The 20,988-nt window shown below is 38.4% G+C and overlaps 1 protein-coding gene and 1 long non-coding RNA gene across 6 annotated transcripts in view; one reads left to right on the top strand and one right to left on the bottom strand.

The window, feature by feature from the left end:
• CCDC192 (coiled-coil domain containing 192) overlaps positions 1-20,988 on the top strand; it is a 224,497-nt gene that overhangs the window by 139,592 nt on the left and 63,917 nt on the right. The window lies entirely within an intron of this gene.
• LOC103557333 (uncharacterized) lies at positions 7,401-18,978 on the bottom strand. Its single transcript, XR_546445.2, has 3 exons — positions 18,850-18,978; positions 9,470-9,598; positions 7,401-8,514 (listed from the first exon to the last, which is right to left on the bottom strand). It is a non-coding gene; the product is annotated as an uncharacterized lncRNA (long non-coding RNA).

Here is a 20,988-nt window from a genome sequence, read left to right as displayed (position 1 = left end):
TCATTAACCAAAATTCTGGGATTTGTGGCAGAACAAGCATGCCCAAACTTAATCCAAGTGTGTCCTCCATATACCTTTAGAGATCCTCAATCAGTACATCTCTTCCCAAAAAAAGAGTGAGCAGAGAGAATGGTATACTCTTCTATAAATACATAGGCCTTTAATAATCCAGAAATATCAAATGAGTCAGTATTATATAAAATACCAATAGAACTTCCAAATTTTTCCGGAACTTCAATGTAGCAAACGATAGTTCAACACAAGGGGTAGAAACCTAATAACTTCAGGAAAACACTTCTAGGTAAAACTGAAGGAATCTTTCTGAACTGAATCTTTCATACCTAAATACGTGTGGGGTTGGAGTGTCAATGTTGTGTATTTGTATTTCAGAATGGTTTTTGTAAATTATACAATGGCCTATGGCCTATTTTTTTTTTTGAATTCAGCAAAATTGCATTAGATTTATCTAACATTTAAGGCAGAAAAGAAAACTTTAAACCTTCAAAGATTGAATGAATTATACAGAGAAGTAAAGAAAGATTCCTGAAGGCTTTATAATTTGTAAAAGAGTGAAACAGCTGAAATGTTTATTTGTCCTAGTTAGTTATCTCCATTGTAAGTCTCATGATATGGAAAATAGGCCCTGCCACTTACAGGATGGACTTAATGAATCACAGGCAATCTGATTGCTCAGATCCTTTAGTCCTATCTAATTCTAACTCACTCACATAGACATAGTCATTAGCCATGACGTGTTCAATGAGAATGGACAATTTAAGTTTCCATAGCCAGTCAGCTGTTCTTTTGAATACCTTCTTAGGATCATCCCTTTAAAAATTAATATAAATCTTTTACACTGAGGTAGAATTAAGTCTATAAGGAAATACTCTGTAACTAGCTTCTCCTAGTTACTACTTATGTTGTCTTAGGTGCCTAGAGTTACCACTACGGTAACGTGGATCTGGATAGCTGAGAAAGGTAGGACATATATAGGATTTTAGAAATAGAAAGGATCTTAACAAGGCCACAAATTAGCCTATAGGCTAAATCTAGCCAAACAAAGTGTTCTGTTTATTCCTTAAAGTATTGGCCTGTGCTATATATTAGATATTTTGCAATACTTTCAACCATTTAACAATCAGGAGATTTCACATTCTGAGCAGAACTTCCAGCCTCCCTTGAAAAGCTGGACATTCTGGCAATCCTGGGTCTGAATTCTTGCCTGGCAACCTTTGGTTAGAGCTGAACAGTGGCGGCCCCCTTAAATGCAATGAGCTCTCTTCAGGAGCCCCATCTCCCATCACTCCTGATGGAGCTACCCAGGCCAGTTCCATTCACTGGCCTTACCTGCACAGCTCCTGATATAGTCCAAACCCACATTCGTTGGAAGAAAAAAATAAAGCTCAGAGAGATCAAAAGACTGAAGCTAGTTCTAGAACCCAGATCTCCTAGTCAACTATACCTCTTCCCATTTTAGAAAGTCTTTAATGAGTATTGCTTTGTTGGCTATGCTCTAAGAATGAAATAAGCACAAAAATACAATCTAGAGCAAGATTTATAAGAAACGGAATACTGAGGTAAAAAGTTGTGGAACCTCAGACAAAGTATAACTGTTTATCAGTTGCTGCTTAGCTTCATCTTAGGTTACAAACATAGTCTTAGAAGGATGCCTAATTATTATCAGGCAATTGGCTTGTATGATTTTTTTTTTCATGTCTCTAAATAGGCTTTATTTGGACCTCAAATGTTAACATACATAAGAATCACTTGGAGAATTAGTGGAATTTAAAGTCCTAGGCCTTTCTCAAAGAGGTCTTGATTTAGTAGTCTATGTTGAGGTTCAGGAATTTGCATTTTTGACAAGTATCACGATGATTTATTACACTTACTCATCAGGGAAAAAGTCACATTCACTTTTTCAGTTCTGGTCTTAAGTTCCAGAACTTAATCATGGTACTCTGTCCCCTTCATTCAGAGAATGCAAGTTTCCTGTGGTCCCTGATTCTTTTCCTTCCTTTTCTGTGTTCTCTGCTTTGTGATTTATGAAAGAAAAATCCAAACAAGATATCATGACTGGTACAGTACAAAGGATCTAAATTTAATTAGCTAAATGTAATTGTTCAATACGAATGTTTTTTACCATGGTGACTAGGTTACTAATATACAATATCTCCTACCCACTCTACTGACTTAGCTCCTTTTTCTAAAGAATGTTTCCTTTGAATTGAAAAAAATTCAATTAAAATTGTAAAATGAACTTTTCCTTTATGAACCAAGTGTACTAGAAGTTTTTATAACTTTAGTTTGAAACTTCAGATCAAGTTGTTTTATGATTCTTCCATAAAATTTGTGTTCTTTAAAAGTATATCCTCTAGTACTTTTTAAATAGACTTTTAATATGACTAAAAAAGTAAGATAAACACTGTTACACAGTAGTTCCCTCACATGTGACCATTATTTGATTCCCCTAATTGAACTAGATCTTAAATGCTATATAATATCAGAATCCATTTGTTTATCTTATTTAAAGTGATTTTAAAGAGAAAAAAATCTATATTCAGTCCAAAAAGAGGTAAAAGAACAAACAAAAAATTAGTTTCCTAGGAGGAAGAGGTTATCAAAAAGGGATATGTTGTCTGCCCACAATTAATCCATACTGAAACTCTACAGAAGTAACACCACATTACAGAAGATAGAGAAGAAGAAAAACTCCATTAAAGCAATGAGTTGAATTCCCAGTAGGATGGTTCTGAATGTGAAAGTTTAGACTTTCAGTTGATAAGTGCTTATAATAGAGCAATTCTCATGTGAAAGCCCGCATATCTAATCAGGCCACTCTTAAAAGGAGAGGTAAGGCCTTGGCGGATTTTTGACATTATTTAATGGAAACCAACCTTGTGTATATGTGGAATAACACCGTTGCATATATAGTGTTTTCTTTTTTGTTTTCCTCCTAGGAAGTAGCCTTTAGAGAATTTTTCTTACTCGTTTTTATCTTTCAAAATTTTGCATTAGAATGGATGTTCTACTTTATGAGAGCACTTTTAAAAAATCAGTTGAGAACGTGAAAATATTTAAGAATCTTCCAGCTTTGTATGTATTTTACTTCAAAAGTAACTTTTATAATACTTGAACATAAGCTAATGTGCTGCAGAAGTAATTAATTGACATGATTCTATCAAGTAATTTAGACCCTCCCTGATATCAGATGAGAAGCTTAAATACTGGGTCGTATAACAGTAACAGGTTAAAAGAGTTAATCCAGCTTTATCGTTAACATAGGAACTTAGGAACTGGATAGCTTAAGAACATGCTAGAGAATATTTTAATGGGCTGAAAGAGTTCCTAATATGGTCCAAATATTGGTTAATAGAGGAGGAGAGCTGGGATAGTGACTTGATTCAGAGCTCCCTATATAAGAGAGGGCTTGTTTACAGGTGCAGTAATTTAAGAAAAGAAAAAACCCCTGAGATCCTGCCTTACTTTAGGCACCAAGAAGTCGTGCTGTTTTGCAGGAATGAGGAGGGGGGGGGGGAGAAGGAGCACGCGGGAGAGGGAGGACATGGGCGTTAACACAGCACAGAAGGCACAAAAGTTGTTCAACCCCATAAAATACCCAGGATGTGGAAGGACCAGCCTTCTGGGAAGCTCGTTCCCGGGTCTCCCTCCTCAGCAGTGTCTCACTGGGTCACAGGGTTGCGGGAGGGAGGGTAGAAAGATGGAGGTCACTCTGGCCAAAATGGTTCCAGGGTAAGTCTGTAGTAATTTAGTACTTAGGGCAAAATTACAGTTTTCTAAACAAGGCCTGTGGCTCTGGGGCACATGGGTCATATCCAATGAAGACAGACTTGCACTGTGAGCACGGGTCCCTGACCTCAGTTTTACTTTCTCTGTGGTGCCTGGATTCCAGGGCAGTGATAACAGCCAGAGAGTGGGTTTCTTAGAGTCAAGATGCTTTTTAGGAAGAAAATAAAAATATGATGACTGGGGAATGAGTCACAGACGTCTTTTGAAATTTAGTTACAAATGTTATAGAATGCTAATAATTTTAGACTCCAGACCAAAAATTAGAATTATGCTTTTATTTCTGTGTTCTGCATTTTGAGGGAGCGGGAATGTAGGAGGGAATTTTTTCCAATAAAACAAAAATGCTTGAAGTCAGAGGTGAAAAGAGGACCGAAAGCAACCATTCTAAACAGACATTTGCCTGAGGAGAGAAGGGTGTTCAAGACAAGTGGTAAAAAGGGTAAGGCACCTTCAGAAACAGAGGCCCTGCTCCGAGGCTGCTCACTGAGCCCCCATTAATGCACACAGTGTTTCCAGGAGAGGAAGCTTGTGGAGAGACAATTTCTGGGATAACAGGAGGACTGGCTTAGTCTTAAAGCTGCAGTGTCAACAAGCTGAAGGCCTACTTCTGAACTCACAGGGCATAAACACAGCCTCTCCACTGCCAGCCATAAGTGTAAAAGATCGTCATATAAACAAAAAAAAAAAAAGAATGATAAAAATGATCAATGAGAAAAAGGAGCCTTAAACGGCTATCCGTTCAGACCCAATCACTCAGCAGAGAATCTGCTAATTCAAAGCTCAGCTGTGTGTTGTGGAAGCTCAGCTTAAAGACTCAGCCCTGATCTAGAGCTTGCAGCACCAGATTCACTATTTGTAGTGTTTTCAAAACTACAGTAAGTTCTCAAAAGAACCTGCACATCTATCTTTGAATATTTACCCAAATACCCTGGATCTGTGGCTGTTCAGTGGGAATGGCAATGGGCATAGCAAGGGGGCCTGGGCTCTGAGCTCTGTGTGGGATGGCAGGTCTCCTCGGTGGTCACCTTCAAATTCAGGTTTCCATTGACACTTAAGTAGTGGCTTCAGATCCCCAGAGAAAGCTGCCGAGCCAGTTCCAAAAGGCACCTGCGTTCACAGGTGTTTAGCATAACATGCAGTTTATCCATTATTTGTCAGAGACTTTTTAACATTGCCTGGAATATCTAATTCTCAGGAGAAAGAATGGAGAGTGGAGAGAAACAGAAAAACAGGGATCTCAATCCTAGCTCTGCTAATCCTAATACTTGGCTGTGCCTCAGTTTCTCCATTGCTCTAAAACTGGATTAGTGTCGTAAGATTTTGTTGGAGAAAGCATATGGAAACTCCCATGCCTCAAGTGTTCCTTCCTTTCCCTGGAGGAGTCTCTTCCTCTAAGACATGCTACACATAGAAAGCAGGGTTGCATATTTCAACTCATCCTAAACTCAGGTGTACAAGAAAAACAGAATTATGTTTATTCTATTAGTTTTAAGAGAGTCACTAAGGCCAGTCCAGATTCAAGGGGAGAATTAGATTCCACCTTTTGATGGCATGCGGCTAGTTCACATTTCAGAAGAGCATGTGGGATGGGACATATTGCTGTGGCCATCTTTGGAAAACATGATCAGCCACACATGGCTTGCTGCATAACTCACTTTTGAAGGTCAAAAGCTGAGTATAGCCTTTTGGTATTTTCTTTGTAACAAATTCCAATTTCTCCTCAGGCAGACAAATGCTTAGAATGAACTAGTACAGATGATTCTGGATTCAGGAAGACAAAAGAGGAAGGCACATTAAATATTGTCTTCTCATAAATGCACCTATGACTCAGATAAATTGACAAAGTTCCTGAGCCACAACCTCATGGCCAGAATTGCTTGGCTTCCTCCCGGCTTAGCTCACAAGTGAAAGGGGTATATCCAACCAGTCTATTTAATAATTATTTAGGTTTTCTTAAAAATCTTTATTAACCAGTGCTGTATAAAAGTTGACATTGCTGTGTGGCTCAAGTCTTACTAAATAGTTGATCTCTCTTCTGAAAAATGACTGATTTGAGAAAAAACTTTAACTTCCAGGTTCAGAATAAACTTGTTTCTTCCCAGAGAACACTTAATTTGGTTAAAAAAAATATTTTAGTCTGTATAAGTAATTTTTTAAGCAGAAAGATAAATCAGTCTAAACAATAAGACATGACTTAAATTATAATTCATTTTATTCCACACAATAAAATTGAGCATCTACTTGCAGTAAACAAAAAAGATGTGTTCCTTGCTTTCATGAAGTTTATGTAATAAAACTCATTGCGTGTTGTTTCCCTGAAATGTTCCTCAAGACATTAAACTGTCTTGCTAAATAATAACATTTCTAGGTAATGGCATGAAAAATCATTCCATTGCAAATGGGAAAAATCAATCATTCTGAAAATTGGGGTGGCATGAAGAGTCATCAGTGATTCGTGGTTAGTATTCTGGATAGACCTAGGCCAAAGAAAGAATGCTTAGGAAGATATTACCAAAACTAGCTCTCATTTGTATTTTTATTAATGATTAGTAAGAGTTCTTGCTGATAAAAAAATACATATGCGAAGTGATGAGCACCTTATAAACCATATTTAGGTCCCTACTGAATTTGACTGATTAGAAAAGTAAACAAACATAAATAGTCTGAAAATTAATAGAGAAAATTGGAGAGTCATTAGTTTAGACACGAAAAGCAAACACAATTAAAATTAAACCAAAAACAAGTAAGTGATTATTGAAGGATTGAGAGAAGAGAAGAAGTTTGTTTCTGTGCCAGCTTCAGAGAAAGCTTAGGGGAAGGGCATGGCATCGAAGAATCTTTGTCCATGCTCCAAATCAGTCGGTCAGGCCTTCTTTACCTTTTATCTATCCCCATGCCACACATTTCTGATGGTTCCTCTCAAACCCCACCACCCTGAAGCTATTGCAAGATTCCAGTCCTCTTTTAATTTGGTCCCTGACTGACCTACTGTAGCCCAGATCACGTGCTTCCTCTTTTGGCCCTTGGTTATGTTCTATTTTTTATCATTTCCTAATTGTCATATTTGTAAGCTCTGACAAACCAACTCTCCAAGTACCTGAAGTAACCAGTGTACCTTTGGGTGTAGTTGGTCGACCACAGAGAATCAGAGGAGAGATGAGTAACCTTATTTTCTCAACATGGAAACATGTCAAGTGAAATGACGTATAAACGAGGACATTGGAGTGAGCAGGATGAAACCTTCAAAGTATTCTTTTTTATAAAAGTCCTTGGAGCACCTTCCTGTGCTGAGGCCAAAGTCTCAAGTGGACAATACTAACCAGGAACCATCCCCAGCCTTAGTCCTGCAAAAACAAACAAAGAGCAGCTTTCCCCGACCTCCCTGAGCACGTGCATCTTGCCCAGGGAGCTGGAGGCTCAGTCCTGCGCCCCAGATACATGATGGTCTTCAACGGTTTAGGCAAGGCGGTCAGGGAGCTGGCAGATAGTTTACTCCTCAACTAGGTGAATGCTAGCGCAGGGGAGGAAGACAGTCCTCTGCTCTCTTAGGCATAGAGACTGGAGCCTGTGAATTAAACTGCCAAAAGCCAGACTGACAGGAGAAAAGCATACAAATTTATTTGATGTTACTATTTTTATGTAACATAGGGGGCTCCATAGGAATGAAATGAACACCCCAACAAAGTGGTTAAGCCCAAGAGCTTAAACACCATTTTAACAAAGGGCAATAAATTGGAGACAAAGGAAAAGGAGTGTGGGTTTCTAGGAGTAGCAAATTGTAGGAAGGTAAATATTTGGGAGAAACGAACGGAAGAGAAAGGTTATTTAGTAAGCTTTGTTTGCATAGATTCATCTTGGCATCCACGGCCTGTGACCAGTGAAAAGAATGTTCTCTTTCTGGTACAGGGAGGGCATCTTTCTTACTGGAAATTTATGTTCCGCTTTTAGCAGGAAACGGAGAAGGCAGAGAGCTGTTACTGCATCTGCCGTTTCTCAAAATAATCAATATGCCAAAGCAGCATATTTTGGGGTGGCATGTTCTGATCCCCTTTACCAGCTACCAGTTAACACCTAAAAAGTTCTGTCCAATCCTTCATTCTATATCTTTTAAGACAGAGGGTTTCAAAGAATGAGCCTGAGGTCAATCTGCATCAAAATTACTTTGAAGGAGAGAGACAAACTCAGAATCCTGGGCCCATCCCAGATGCACTGACTCGGAATCTCTGGGGAGGGTCTAGAATCCACATGTTTAGTAAGCTTCCACACAGTTCTTGTGCACACTTAAAGTGTTAGAACCAATGTTTTGCATCCGTTTGGGCTTTCAATGTTTGATTCCATCTTGGTAAGGCTTTTAAATTGTTGTTTTAATAAAACTAGTCAAAAGTTTGCCTAGAATTGTTCCTCAAAGTTGAAATATCCAGAGATTTTGCATTTTAGCAATTCAAATTTTTATTTTTTTCACGCACAGGGAGGAATGGCTAGAGCCATGTGGCAGCCTCCTTCCGATGGGGTGTGTGTACCAGAGTTCACGACCATCTTCACTGGCCCCCTTTACTCACTTACATTCAGCTGACTGGCCAATGCAGGAATTTTCATTTTCAACCCCTTGTTGAGAGACTTCTGTGTTTTGTGATGAGGGGGACCAGCATCCTCTGAAAAATCAGACTTGCCACCAGATGTTTCTGGAAACTTCTTCTGCCCAATTTACTTCAATTCAGAAAAAAATTCAAGTTAGAAATGCAGCAACTCTAATATGGCAAATGGCTACTTTTAGTCTCTTGGGACTTGGGGAAAGCTTATGGTCCTTCCCTCTAAGTACACCAAAGAGCTGTCGGCAAGCAGTCCAAGAAGTGATTCCCAGAACCTTATCCTTCTTTGATGGCTGGAACAAGGGGATCGAGACAAAATAACTTTATGTCGTCTTTATGTCACCTCTTCTACAGCTGCTGAGAAGTCATTAGGGAATTTAAGAGGAAAAACTAGAACAGTTTCCCAAGAACATGTTAATTCTGACCCTTGGGAACCAAAGGTCAGGGAAAAATCGTCATCGGAATAACAGAAAGGCAACACTGCTTGAAAATTAATGATGGCCCACTTTAAATCAATGACCCACAATGAAGCTGCTACACACATCCACATACTCAGAGGATATTTTGATAAACATTTTTACACATAAGATGATTATTTTTATCTGTACTAAAAATATAGTACTTAAATATTTCATCAATAATATTAATCAAATTTTAAGCAAAAGTTACCCATAATCTACTGCCCCAACAAAATATTTTTCATATTAGCTCTTTCTACGTAAATACATTTATATGCATACATATTTTTATAGTGAAAATACTATATTTTGTGTCCTGCTATTTTAATAAGATCCTTTAAATTTCAGTACTATGGGGATCCCACATATGATGAATAAATTGTATATATAAGAGAATAACTATTGAGAAATACAAATCTTTCTTTTAACGATAATAACCAAATAGTCTAAAAAGAACATAACAGCAGGAAGCTATAAAACAGTTTTTTCCATTCTTGGATCTGGGTCCTGACATTCACAACATGCTTGTTAAAAAAAAACTTCCTGTCCTCATTCAAACAGTTGATTAAATGCTCTTTCATAAATGTTTCATTTACTTTCATAAATGTTCCTTACTTCATCATCACCCCCGGTTTTCACATGCCTTCCATCCGTGTGCATTCGTGGAACATATATCATCCTTGGCAGTGAAAGTCAGGTGATATATCTGCTGTTGGATTGGTCTTCAGGAGAGCATTCAACAGCCTGCAGTAAGTAAGCAAATACCCACAAGGATTGCTGCCTGCCGCAGCTGGAGACAATTTTCTGGGCATATATGGCATCGCAGAGAGAACAATCTACCGGGGCAATTAGCAGTGTTATTTTTATAACTGATGACATCAGTTATTCTGGACAGGTAGAGCCTGTGAAGTACCCTAGCGCTTCAGCAATTAATTTGAGCGTTGTCGTCAAAATTTTTACTTACCTGGAGTTGTTTGGGAGCATGTAAGTTTCACTTTATTACTTCTATTGAACTTTATTGCCTCTACTAGCCAAGGCTCATGTGGTGGCCAAGTGTCAGAAACCCAAATTAAACTTGCTTAAACAAAATAGAGAATGTATAGACCTTTGTAACAAAAATCTCAGACATGGCTAGATCCTGATGCGTGGATGTCCGGACTCTGTCTCTGTCTTCCAAGCCTGCTTTCCTCTACAGTGGGTTCATTCTCAGGCACGCTCTTTCGCTTGCTGGATCATGGTGTACACCAGCAGCTCCACACTTGCACTGTACATGCTTAGCAACCCAGTGGGATGAGAACTCCTCTTTCAGAGCAATCTCATCTAAGTCCTGCAATTCACTCTCTTGGGGGAATTTTTTGAATGAATCATCGTGATTGGATGATTTAAAGTTTGGGATTGGCACACTTGGCTTATGGGGGCACCAGTGGAGCCCTAAGTAAGTTCAGCTGCACCCAAGTCATATAGCCTGAGAGCAGAAAAGGGGAGATTTACCCAAACAAAGTTGTGCTGGTATTACTAATAATAATATTACCTGACAGAAACAGACAAACAAAAAGTAGCTGTTCACTGCAAATAGGAATGCTAAAAACTTAGTTTCAAGTCCTATCTTACATGACCAAATCTAAACCAATAGTTTTTAAGAGAAATAAAATTCAAAGTGGGGCTGGCCCTTTGGCCAAGTGGTTAAAGTTCCATGTGCTCTGCTTCAGGGGCTCGGGTTCATGGGTTCGAATCCCAGGTGTGGATCTACACCACTCATCAGCCATCCCGAGGTGGCACCCACGTACAAAATAGAGGAAGACTGGCACAGTTGTTAGCTCAGGGCTAATCTTCCTCAAGCGAAAAAAGAGGAAGATCACCAACGGATGTTAGCTCAGGGTGAATCTTCCTCACACACACACAAAAAAATCAAGAAAGGGAAATGTCTACTGAAAACTCTTTTGTTCTAAGGTAGCAGCCAGTTATTAACATTAAATTTAAGTGAATGAATTTCATCAAGATAAAAAGTGGCTGTGATAGGTAGAATAATGACCACCCTCAAGACGTCCTCATCCTAAACTGTAGAAGCTGTGATATGGTACTTTACACGGCAAAAGGGACTGTGCAGATGTGATTCACGTCAAGGACCTTGAGATGGGAGATCATCCTGGATTATCCGGGTGGGCCCAATGTGATCACAAGAGTCCTTAAAAGCAGGGAACCTTGCCTGGCTGTGGTCAGAGGAAGACGTAATCATGAAGAAAGGTCAGAGAGTTGCAACATTACTGGCTTTGAAGATAGAGAAAGGGAACCAGGAGCCAAGGAATGTAGACAGCCTTTGGAAAATGGAAAAAGCAAGAAACAGATTCTCTCCTAAAGCCTTTAGAAGGAACACAGCCCTGCCGTCACTTGATTTTAGCCTAGTAAGACCTATGGTGAACATCTGACCTATAGGACTGTTATATAGTAAATTTGTGTTGTTTAAGCTGCTGTTGGTGGTAATTTATTAGTAGGCAGCAATAGAAAACTAATACAGCAGCCATTTTGGCACTGTAATGCATCCTGTGGCCTAGATTCTCAGGAAATGGTCAGTTCACACCATTTGGAATGGCTCAGACTGAAGAACTTTATTTTGGCAGAGACATTTAATGCTCACTGAATTACACCGATGTCCCTCACCTTTCCCAGCCTCTGTGCAGTTAGGTAGGGTCATATGATTTTCTCTGGCCAATGGATGATGAGTTTAAGTAACATATGCCCTGTTTCAGGCTGACACAATGAAATGCCCCTGCACACACACACACACACACACCCCCGCCCCCAGCTCTTTCATTCTCCGCCTGGGTAAATTAGAAGGCTCATGTTGAGACAGTGGTGCCACAAGATACAAGCATCCTGGATCCCTGATTCTGCTGAAAAGGAGCTGCCTGGAGAACCACTACATTTGTTAAAAGATTTTTGCATGAGTCAAAAATAAGTTTTTGTGTTTTAAGCCACTGAACTTTCCAGGTTTATTTGTTACTGTGGACAAACCAAGTCTATCCTGACTAGTATACTTATTTAGAATAAGGCTATCCCGGGAGACAAAGGATCCAACCTGTCAAGTTTAACATGGAAACTACTTTCAAATTCTCTCTCTCTTCTCAAACCGTTAGGCGGCACCTTTTATGCTTCAATTTCCGTGTACATTCAATTGGGAGATATAGAATTTTATATAGCACTTGGGAAAATATTGAATATCATATAAATGACTATTCCTTTTATTTGTGTTGGTTACATCAAACAATAATGGATTTTAAGTTAGAAAATAAAAAGTTTTACATTTTCTTAAGAAATAATATTTTTGTTTTTCTGTCATTGACTGGTAATGATAATGCAGATACTATGCTTTCATGTCAAGTTCATATGATGAAAATTTATATTTACATGATAAAAATTGCTTTTCTCTATCAATATTTTACGTTTAAGGTATTTGCCAAGATCTTAATGAACTTTAGCAAAACAGCATGCTTATGCCCATCAAAAGGTAAAAGTGACAAGGAAAAGTAAATTCACAGTCTGTAATGCTTTCCTAAGAGGATTGGAATTCAAAAAAAGTAAACCAAAAGTATCATCTATTTTAAATAGAGTAATGTCTTAATATTCTCCATTTAATCATCCAAGGTAATAATAACTCAAGAAAAGCCAAGGATTACCCAATTCCTCTCCTTCATTTGATGGGAGAGAAAATTGAGGACTTCAGAAAGTGAGTAATGTATTCCAAGTAGCCAATAGGGAAAGAGATAATACCTGAGGGCAAATCTACAGGCAGGTAGAAAGCAGCTATTTTGTTAAGGGCAGGCTAGATTTACATGATCAAAAAATCATATCTTTTTTTTATTGTGGTAAAATATACATAACATAAAATTCACCGTTTTAATCATTTTCATGTGTCCAATTTGGTGGCATTACATACATTCACATTGTTAAGCAACCATCATCACCACCATCATCTCCAGAACTTTCCCCTCATCCCAAACTGAAACACTATATCCGTCAACAATAACTCCTCTCCCCTGGCCTTCAGTAACCACTGTTCTATTTTCTGTCTCTATAAATTTGACTATTGTAGGTACCTCCTATAAGTCAAATCATATAATATTTGTCCTTTTGTGTCTGGCTCATTTCTCTAAGCATAATGTCTTGAAGGTTCATCCTGTTGTAGCATGTGTCAGTATTTCCTTTCTTTTTAAGGCTGAATAATATTCCATCGTATGTATATACCGAATTTCGTTTAGCCATTCACCTGTCAATGGACATTAGGGGTTGTTTCCACATTTTGGCTATTGTGAATAGTACTGCTATGACCACTGGTACACTAATATCTGTTTGAGTCCCTTCTTTCAATTCTTTTGAGTATATACCTAGGAGTGGAATTGCTGGATCATATGGTAATTTGATGCTTCATTGAGGAATTGCCATACTGTTTTCCACAGAAGCTGCACCATCTTGAATTCCCACCAGCAATGTGCAAGGGTTCTAATTTCTCCATGTTCTTGCCAACATTTGGTACTTTTTGTGATTTTGGAGGGTGTTTTTCCTTTGTTTGTTTTGATAATAGTCATCCTAAAGGGTGTGAAGTGTTTTCTCATTGTGATTTTGAAAAAAATCCCATCATTTTACCACTGAGAACTTCTATCAGTGCCTTTATTTTTCTAATGTGCCACTCCTTTTGAATTTGGAAATATGCATCTGACTTGCCACTTACGAGAGGAATCACATCAATAAGTAAAGTCCCTCTAACATACAAGTTAGCAGTCATTGTCGTCCTCTTAGAGCAACACAAACAAATACTTTATATAGCGGCAATTTTTTTTTCAAATTTTCTCTTTTAGAAAAACTTTAGAGACTCTTTAATAATATAATTATAAAAATATATAATTTTTAACTATTATAAAAATACAGTATCACAGTATTTTTAGATATGTGATAAAATCTTTCAATTATTTTCTTTCTTGAGAGACTGATATAGCCAGATGTTAAAATTTTTTCTTTAAATTGGCTGTATCTTAATCAGCTATTTCAAGTAATTGAAAATTTTACCTCAATTTTACTTCAAAAGGTTTTAAGCTTCTAAGTATACCACCAGCAGATAAAGCTGAAAATGTGTCACCAAAAATCTTTGATATGATGGTGACTCTTCTCTAAATGGCACAGCTAAGGAAACCTATGAGAATCCTTAGTCCCTTTATAACCAGTTGAATTAATATGCAGTGACAATCCAGATGTTTGATTCAATAACCTGTAGCATTCTATCTTTCTAGACACAATAGGAATGACGTATAAACTCTGCAGATAGGGTAACCTGGTGGCAATAAATAGGAAGTATATTTGTGAAGAAACGCAGGAGATTATTGTCAACTTAGGGTTCGTGCTTTCTGAGAATATAATCACAACTCAGTGTGGCTTAATGCCATCGTTTTGCTCTCCTATAGAAGAGTCACACCATCCAATGCCTCATCTTACACACACACTGACTATACGCATCTCACAGCTTGTTCACCTCTGGGACAGCTAACTTTATGTTTCTTTCCCAGGACAGATGATGAGCTTGAGTAGGGAAATACTTACAACACATAGATAGTCTAAGCCCAGTCATTTCCTTGGTCATGTAGTTTAACAGCTCTTTGACTTGGGCCAAATCAGTTTCACACTTAAGACCTTAGAGGTCTACAGATTTTTACTAAGAACTAAATGAAAAAGCTTTTTTTTTTAATTTAAAATATTAGAGAAGTATAGAGGAATATCATTCATAAGATAACATTACCAGTCATTCTTGTCTCATCTTTCACTTTCTCAAAACAGAATAAAAACTTTAAATAAATTAGATCGGAAGTTAATTTTAACACTGCTTCTTCCTGATAAAATGTGAACAATTTAGTGCTATCATATCACTTTCTTAAGGAAAACTTAGAACTATTACACTGATTTCTGATTTGAATTTTTGTAGCGGTAGAAAAATAGTTTTGAAATATCTTCTGATATAATTTCTCATCTCAGTAATTTAGTTTTATTTTTATTTCTCCCTCGAATTTCCTTTTGCCATTAAGTCCAGACCTTGAGACTGAGGCTTACTCCCCAGGGTAGAGCAGACTAGCGAGTGTTTATTAGAAAGAATAATTGTTTGGCTTTGGCATTCAAACTGAGATTTTTAAGCTTCATAGGAAGATAATAGTTTTGAAAATTGGGCTCTGAGGAGGAAGAATAATTTTCTCACACTCTCAAAGTCATATTCTCCTAGATTGAATCCCATGAAATATTCACTCATTTTCGACCTACAAAAATGGAAATTTATTATTATTCAACCTGTAATATATATCAAGAACCCAAGTTTAAAGAATTGACCCTAGATTATCCCATAGAAAAGGAAGGGAGATCATATGATGTGATGTAAAGGAAATTCTTACCTTACTGTTGCTAGGAGAAGGAGGCAAAGAGAAAAGAGAGAGAAAAGATCTGTGAAGACAGGGAGATGTGGGAGAAAGCAATGGGCAGTGGTATAAGCACCCAGTTATAGTGGGGTTAATTCCCTGCTTTATGGCACAGAGCCTGAGGAGTCTGCCCTTGGAGATACTCCATGCTGAATGGCTGGAAGTAGGAGCACTTCTGGCTCCCCATGTCTCATACATACCGTCGAGGAAATACAGAAGTTCTCGTGTGCCTCAGTTGGGGTTGGGAGTGAGGGGCAAAAGACCTGAGGCCCAAAGAGATCTAGGGTTGGGACAAGGAGCTAGCATGAGACCTAGAGAAGATGGGCTACGTCAGAAATGCGGGCCGTCAGTGTTCAGTTCCAGCACAACATCTGAAAAATAGGTGAAACCAGCCACAGCTCAACAGGTGCCAATCAATCCAGTGACATCGAGACAGTAGTGACCACAGTAGGACTACACATGTATCAGACATCTTTCTGTCAAACCATAGCAGTATGGCATACGAACTTCTTAAAGACTTCATCGTGGAAAGTATAGGACAAGGTGGGTGAGAAGACCCCAGAACTGACAGACCTAAATCCTGTAGGGACTGAGAAGTGATTGTTTTAAACCACAAAGACATAGTTACCCTGAGTGGGCAATTTAAGTTTATTTTTTTCTCCTGCTACTGAGTGAGAATAGGAGATCAGGAAAAAGAAGAAATCAATTAAACTTTGAGGTCTACTGTGCTAGATTTGGATAAACATGTTCTTTGAAATGGGTTCCATTTAGGAAACAATTTTTTCCTGTTTTTTCATTTTTTCTTGTGTGTGAGGAAGATGGCCCAGAGATAACACCTGTGCCAATCTTCCTCTATTTTATGTGGGATGCTGCCACAGTGTAGCTTGACGAGCAGTACTACGTCTGCGCCTGGGATCCGAACCTGGAAACCCAGGGCTGCCAAAGCAGAGCACGCAAGCTTTACCACTATGCCACTGAGCTACCCCTTAATTGTTTTCTGTTTTTAATATGCTTGCAACTTTTAAATTTGCTGCCTAATTTTCAAGTCTTTTGTGCCCTTAGTATAGAATGTTCCCAATCTAAACAGCTATAAAAGCTGTAAAATTAAACAATATGTCCACTATACTGGCTAGTTAATGAAAGAACTAGAAGCAACACATATTTTTTGACACCTGGTCCAGGACACTTTCTTATAAAGAGAGTTTTGGTTTCTTTTTTAAGTTTTAGTTACAAAGTACCAAGACAATGATGTACTGAAGTTTATTGAACTGATGATAAATGACTTCTTTTGTTTTACTATTTTTCTGGTCAAGATAGAGAAATAGAAAATGTCAAGACTTGATAGACTAGTTTATATATATATATATATATATATATATATATATATATATATATATATATATTCTCTTCTTAGAGAAGACCAGAATCTCAATTCATCTCTAAGATGGTTTTTATTGCCTCTCCTATGAAAAAGAATAAATACAATGATCAAATTTCAGTACTTTCAAAATGTGCTCATTGGCCCAGTTTCCTAACTTCCTCTGTGTCTGCCAAGACAAGCACCTGTGTGAAAGAGACTTATGTCAAACTTAGACAAAGCAGAGGAAGTGCCTATAAGAAGATGGAAATAATCAGAATGTGTTACAAAGAAAATTTGACCTTCCCGAGTCTCTGAAGCCTAGAAGTCATCTCAGATCTGCATCTTCTGCCTGAAGCTAGAGGCTCGACCCTTCCTGTACTGTTTGTACATCTGCAAGATGATATATGCATTTATGGCTTTCAAGGTGACGTACTGTAAAATCTTCTATTTACCTTTAAACCGGATCACTATGTAGTGGGTCCCTAGAAAGTCTTTGGCATTCTTGCTAAATAGAAAACACAGGGCCTGGCCTGGTGTTGTAGTGCTTAAGTTCACATGCTCTGCTTTGGCAGCCCAGGGTTCACTAGTTCAGATCCTGGGAGCAGACTTATGCACCGCTTATCAAGCCATGCTGTGTCAGGTGTCCCATATATAAAGCAGAGGAAGATGGGCACAGATGTTAGCTCAGGGCCAATCTTCCTAAAAAAAAAAAAAAAGAAAGAAAGACAAAAAAGAGAATGCAAAATCTCTTTTGGGTGGCAGCACTTTATACTGTCTTCCTAAGTAATTACAAAGAATTCATGTTCGAATGAAACCAATGCTCTGCCTTTCTCAGATTTGTCGGTTAGTATATCCATCATTATTAGAGAGTAGAATGATGCAATATAAAAGGAAATTTCCAGCTGTGCTTCTAAATGGTTGGGTGTGTAATAGGGAAATCCAGACCACAATAAACTCCCAGTATTGAACTAGTAATTGTTCAGAACTGAATAAATATACAGGAGTTTAAATAGTTGTATGTAGCACAATTTCCCCGACCATTCCCATTGTTTCCCCGTTGCAATAAACTTGGGGGTTTCTTTTCCCATGCAGGAGCCATTAGAAAGGTGGTATCCAGTAGTAAACAATAGACCACTGACTGTCCAGATCACAATATTTCACATGACCCCGTACACAAGCTAACAGCAGTGTCCTGCCAAAGTCTAGCCCATGGGGAATAGGCCTCTGAGATTGTTTAAAAGTGGCAGGCTGTGAGAGAGAAGGCTGTTTCCTTTCTTGGAGCCCAGTTTAGCTGGAAAAGGAGGATAGGCAGAATGTGAGTTTCCTGTAGCTTCATGCATTGTATAATTTTATTAGACATAAGCAAACTTGCTCTGAATGACTTATATTAGCCAACTGAGATATTTCCTTTTATGTAAAATGTGACCTTCAAACTATATACAGCATATCATCCAATAAGAACACGAAATAGCTCCCAACCATGCCCCTTCACAGCCAGTGCAATCATCAGATCCCAGAACGGAGATCACTATTTTAAGCTTCACAAGGCACACATTGAGTCTGACAAAATTGCTAAGATGTCAACAAACATTTGTGGAACACTATTGTGGGCCACGTAACCATGCAAGCCCTGGAGCTAAGAAGCCAGGTGACACCCTGTCTCTATCCCCAGGGAGTTTACAAGCCAGAGGAGAGGACAGAGCTGTGGACAGGCAAATACTAACAATAACCTGTGGTGTTCTGATGGCTGAAGAAAAGCTGGGAGATAAACCAGCGGCTGCTGTATGAACTCGGGAAGTTCTCATGATTCTGGAGATGTTATCACTTACTTATAATCTAAATGGACCCTAACTCTACAACCTCTCCCATAAACTGATCATGAGAAGCTGAAAAATCATATATTGTACTCCTCTCAGCACCACAAGTTGGTGTGCACCATAATTTACATGTATTTATTGATAAATACAGAGAGAGAGAGAGAAATTCTTCTTCCAGACCCATGAGGGGATGACAACACACAGTAAAACTGAGAAACAGGGAGAAAATTAGTAACACAATTCCCTATTTTTTGCCTTATTTGGAGCTCTTTACCCATTTATTTTAAGCCCTATACCCACTTATTCTCCCTCACCTCTCACCAAAAAACGTTTTTATCAGGAAACATCAAGCAAGGAAATGCCACTGACCTGACACAGTGTCTTCAGGCTCTTCTTTCAGTAATCTCCCTTTAAAGCATAAATTGTGTGTCCTCCTTAACAGCATGTAATAATGGGTGACAAAGCTGGTTTCCTGTTATCTCCAATGAGAACAAGTTCCTGGGTTTAGGAAAAAAAGAAGTTGTACTTTTTTTTAAGTGTGGTGTTTAAATGTTATACCGAAGAGATTTTGGAACTCAAGTATTCCAGGAAGCCAAGGGTTTCTGCATTTACAGAAATCACAGGAGAAAACTAGCTCCTAGATAACGCAAGGCTTCTAGCAGGGGATGCAGCTTCTTCTCTTGAACGGATTCCTTTTGATGATGAGATGTTCGTTGGAACGATCACATCGGAGACATCCAGGATTGCTCAGGAGGGACCTTTCACTCTCTGTTGAGATTTTTTTAAGCAACTGAAATTTCTGCTATAGGTTTTCCTCTTCTGTTCAGCTCTCAATGAGCTCCACGATGCTTCCAGTAAGACTTGCTAAGCTTTGTATGTGGTACCACATAACCAGATTTACATCTAACCGTAGAAGAACCACAGCCAGCTCCAGATTGGCCTCTGTTGTCACCTTGTTTCTTAGGACAAGGTAGTCTTTTAAATTTAACACTGCAACCATGTTAAACTGTTCAAAAACTCTTCCACATTATATTAATAGCTAGCCATGGTTGTTTAGCAGCAGAAGGAATGTTCTGTTTACCCTGTGACCTTTCTAGAGACAGCATGATTCAAGGACAAGACCAGTGTTTCAGGAGTCAAACAGATGAAAATTTGAATCCCATCTCCGTAATTTTCTGCTGTGATCTGGGGTAATTCTGCAAAAGCAGGTATTATGATACCTATGGTACTGACCAAACGGAGCCCAAAGAAGTTAAATAGTTTTGCTCTAGGACACACAATGAGTAAACGGCCCAGAGAGAATTCAAATGCAGACACCATTTTACCATATTTCCTTCAAAACTGGGTCTTCACGTCCCTGGGGCTTGAATGCTTCACTTGTTCAGATTAATATCTCTTATAAACCTACGTGTACCTCTTCACTGTTGGCCACCTTAGTAACTAAGTAGTTCTACATCTTGAAGCTTCTCTGACCACAAAAGAGAAAGAAAACATCCTAAGTGCACTGGAAAAGAAATTTTCAGGTTCAGTTCCACGCAGACTGCTGCTTTCTATTAGTAATGTGAGTGAGATTAGATTTTTAAACCCAGCTGTAGTTACTGTAGTTAAATCTGATGTGGAGATTAGGTCTATTTGGAAAATTTTAAAACACATGCCTTTAGACTCCCTGCAGATAGAGAGGAAGGAGCCTTAGAAGAATTTTCTTCTAGACGTCTCTGGAGATCTCAGGAGTCATTAACAAGAATAGGCCTTTTAGATTGGAATCTACTGTCGACTTCCTGAGATAAAACCAGATGAACTGCCTGAAGACTAGACAGTTCTTCCAACCAGAGGCTCATGCATAACAGGAGATGGGCTGGAGGGCAAAATGCAGTTTATATGTTTGGCAAGACCCATCTTTCTTGACACCTTGCCTTATCCCAGGTGGACGGAACTAGAAGAAGGATTCAAGAGCAGGGTTGGGGGGATATATATCTACACGCAAAAATTTGAGTTTGCTTTGACCTGTACTTTATTTGTATTTATTTGTATTTGTATGAATGTGGATAGAGATTGGGGAAGGGGAGTGAGAGATTAAGATAATTGGAGAAGGGGTAGAATTATTATAACTTGATAAATATTCCAAAACCAAGATAACTGCTCCTTGGAATTGTAGTGGAGGGAACAAGTAGGAGGGAAGATAGATTTAGTGATAATGAATGTCCTGGAGGAAACAAGTTTCACATTTTTGGATCTGGAGAGCTGAGTGGTTTAGGATGTTTATAATTGGAGAAATTCACATCCTTGATTAATAAATCTTGCCTTGCAGAGCCACAGATGGAAATTTCTTCTATACTCTCTACCTTGACTAGTACAGCTTTACAATTTATTGTCTGAAACTTGGGGGCCAAATATGTTTCAGAATGCAGAATTTCTCAGATTTGAAAGGTAATCCGAATAGTGTCTGGGATAATATTCCATAACTGAATATATTAACATTTGCACTGAATGGGATGTATAAATAGTTTC

Source organism: Equus przewalskii, chromosome 13, assembly GCF_037783145.1.
Source record: "Equus przewalskii isolate Varuska chromosome 13, EquPr2, whole genome shotgun sequence".
In the NCBI taxonomy this organism is placed as follows: Eukaryota; Metazoa; Chordata; class Mammalia; order Perissodactyla; family Equidae; genus Equus; species Equus przewalskii.
This window is presented reverse-complemented; position numbering and strand designations above follow the sequence as displayed.